The 3,180-nt window shown below is 59.9% G+C and overlaps 1 long non-coding RNA gene across 1 annotated transcript; it reads right to left on the reverse strand.

Moving 5' to 3' along the window:
* Nucleotides 1-1,882: 1,882 nt before the first annotated feature.
* Nucleotides 1,883-2,635, reverse strand: LOC144292796 (uncharacterized). Its single transcript, XR_013360167.1, has 2 exons — nucleotides 2,379-2,635; nucleotides 1,883-2,242 (listed from the first exon to the last, which is right to left on the reverse strand). It is a non-coding gene; the product is annotated as an uncharacterized LOC144292796 (long non-coding RNA).
* Nucleotides 2,636-3,180: the final 545 nt, after the last annotated feature.

The raw sequence follows: 3,180 nt of genomic DNA on the forward strand, positions 1-3,180 counted from the left end.
ACTTCAGCCTGATATCAATTAAGTATCTCAGATAGCTTTGTCTAGGGGCCAACTTTTTAAAAATATATATTTTTTATTTATTTTTGAAAGAGAGAGAGAAAAAAAGCATGAGCCGGTGGACAGTGGGGGAGGAGCAGAGGGAGAGGGACAAGCAGACTCCACACTAAGTACGGAGACCGACTCGGGGCTCGATCCCATGACCCTGACATCATGAGCCGAAACCAAGAGCTGGACGCTTAACCAACTGAGCCAGCCAGGTGCCCCTGGGGGCCAACTTCAAAGGTCACTCCTCTCCCTCGTTGAGTGATGTAGGATCAGGTGAGTTGCCTTCCGACGGGGACTTTTGGGGCCCACCCACTTTAAGGCAGTTTTGAGAAGGGCTCCAAAAATGGAGGTAGTGTAACCCTTCTGCTTCGGGCCAGAGGGGAATGGCTTGTATCAGATTAATCTTCCTGCCAAAATAATGATAAAAGTCGGACACAGCATATAGGGCAACTGTTTGAAGGAACTGAAGAGCACCCGGTGCAGGTCTGGACGGCTGTGATCCCTGAGAGGGGTGAGATGTACAGTCATCCTGATTTTCCCCAAAGGCCTTTGCCTAAATCACGGGTGGGGTGGGGTGGAGTGGGGTGGGGCAGGGTAGGAGGAGTGGGTGGTGGCAGAAAGCTGCGGTCCCACTAGGCCGAGGTCAGAGGTGAAGGCTGCCAGAGGAGCTGGAACTCAAAGGGAGAGTGATGGAAAGAACCGAATGAGAAGTCTGCATACGTATTTCCCCCGAGTCGCTGGCTGACTCCTCGGCTGAGAACTGCAGAGAACGGCGGCTGGGGGGCTCAAGAGCTGAACAGATTTCAGCTGCTGCGTAATGCCAAGGAGCCAGAGTCTGAGGCTCTCGGGAGGTCAGGGGCGGGGGGCGGGGGGGAAGCTTTGGCAAGCCTCCTGGGCTTTTGGTTGAGACCCCAGAAAGGCCAACCCAGCAGCAAGATGCAGACTCAAGCACAACGTTAGCAGTACTTACATTAAACGTAAATGGGCTAAACACTCCAGTGAAAAGACAAAGACGGTCACATCAGATTAAGAAATAACACTATGCTGTTTACAAGAGATACAACTTTAAATATTGGGACACAGACTGAAAATTAAAAAGGTGGGGGCACCTGGGCGGCTCAGTCCCTTAAGTATCTGCCTTCAGCTCAGGTCGTGATCCCGGGGTCCCAGGATGGAGCCACACATCTACTGGGCTCCCTGCTCCACGGGGAGTCTGCGCCTCCCTCTACCCCTCATCCTGCTTGTGCTCTGTCACGCACTCTTTCTCTCTCATATGAATAAAATCTTAAAAAAAAAAAAAGGTGAAAAGGTGGAAAAACATATAATGTGTAAACACCAGCAAAAGAAATTTGCTGTTGCTCATTTAGAGCCATGCATATTTCATAAGGATAAAAGGTCTATTCGAAAGGAAGATAGAGGGGATCCCTGGGGGGCTCAGCGGTTTGGTGCCTGCCTTCGGCCCAGGGCATGTTGCTGGAGTCCCGGGATCGAGTCCCATGTCAGGCTCCCTGCATGGAGCCTGCTTCTCCCTCTGCCTGTGTCTGTCTGTCTGTCTGTCTCTCTCTCTCTGTGTCTCTCATGAATAAATAAATAAAATCTTTAAAAAAGAAAGGAAGATAGAAATTACGATACATAAATTATCACTTACTGGTCATCAGCTATGTGCCAAGCACCACCCCGAGTATTTCATTCATTGTGCTGCGTGGTCATCTGAGCGCTTTTGTGAAGTGAACTGTGTCATCCCCCTTTAGACAGGGAAATTGAAGCTCAGAGAAAAATCGAACAATTTGCCTAAGGTCACACAACTAAGAAAATGATAGGGAGGACTCGAAGCTGGTTCTGTCTGACGTCTTGCCAATGAGCTTTAATCACAGCTTTGGGGCCTGTGGTGTGTGCGTTGGTGAAGCGGTTGGAGAGGGCCCCTGAGGGCACAAAAGGAGGACATTCTGTGGCCGCTGCTGGGACTCTGGACTGGAAACCCTAAGATCGTGTGTCTGCCTCCCACGTACTCACTTCCGTGTAAATGCTCTGCTCTTCCCGCGGAGTGCAGAGACCTCCCAGTTAGTGGACGCCGCGGCCCGGTGCTTTTGAGTTTCTCCGTCTAAACGCTCAGGACTGTGGTCAAGCTCAGGGGTCACGGAACCAGTCCCGATCCGGTCGCCGCTGTGGGTCCAGACCTGGCTCGGTGAAGCCCTTCCTTCGGAAATAATGCACGGGCCCGCAGTTCTCAGGAGGGGCTCAGCTGCTGCAGACTGTGGGGTGAGGGGGAGCCGGAGCCCAGCCCCCGGAGAGTCCTTCCCAGGCCCCCCAGCCCTGGCCTTCGCCTAGAACACCTGGAGGCGGCGGCTCCTGCAGAGGGGCCGGGGGAGCCCCCAGAGGGAGCGGGCGGCCGGGCTCATCAGCGGGCTGCAGGCTGGGCGGAGGCTGGGCCCACCGTGGAGCGGCCCGGACCTGGGCGGTCGGGACCTGGGCGGTCGGGGCCGGAGCCCTCGCGGCCCTTGAGCTCCCCGGGGCGCCCTCTCTCGACTCTTGTCGCCAACCGCCACTCTCGCCCCGGGCAGCAACAGGACTGCGGAGGAAGCCTGCGGAGGAGGCGACCCCGGGCCCTGCGGTGCGGAGCGGGGCTGTGCGGGACGGGGCTGTGCGGGGCTGTGCGGGGCGGGGCGGGGCGGGGCGGGGCGGGGCTGTGCGGGGCGGGGCGGGGCGGGGCGGGGCGGGGCTGTGCGGGGCGGGGCTGTGCGGGGCGGGGCGGGGCGGGGCTGTGCGGGGCGGGGCTGTGCGGGGCGGGGCGGGGCGGGGCTGTGCGGGACGGGGCTGTGCGGGGCGGGGCGGGGGGGGCGGGGGGGGGCGGGGCGGGGCTGTGCGGGACGGGGCTGTGCGGGGCGGGGCGGGGGGGGCGGGGGGGGGCGGGGCGGGGCGGCACAGCCAGTGGCCCGGCGAGTCCCTCCCAGGACAGCCCTGCATGGTGACCAGGCCCCGCCCGCAGCACTCCCAGGCCCGGGGCGGGGCGCCAGCGGCTTTGCCGTCTCCGCGTCCGCGTCCGCCCACTCAGACCCTGGAGCGGCCCGAGGGGAGACGCCGGGGTCACGGACACGCGGAGGGGCTGAGGCACGAGAGGCGCGCGACGGCCCACGG

The sequence above is a fragment of the Canis aureus genome, chromosome 21, assembly GCF_053574225.1.
Source record: "Canis aureus isolate CA01 chromosome 21, VMU_Caureus_v.1.0, whole genome shotgun sequence".
NCBI lineage: Eukaryota > Metazoa > Chordata > Mammalia > Carnivora > Canidae > Canis > Canis aureus.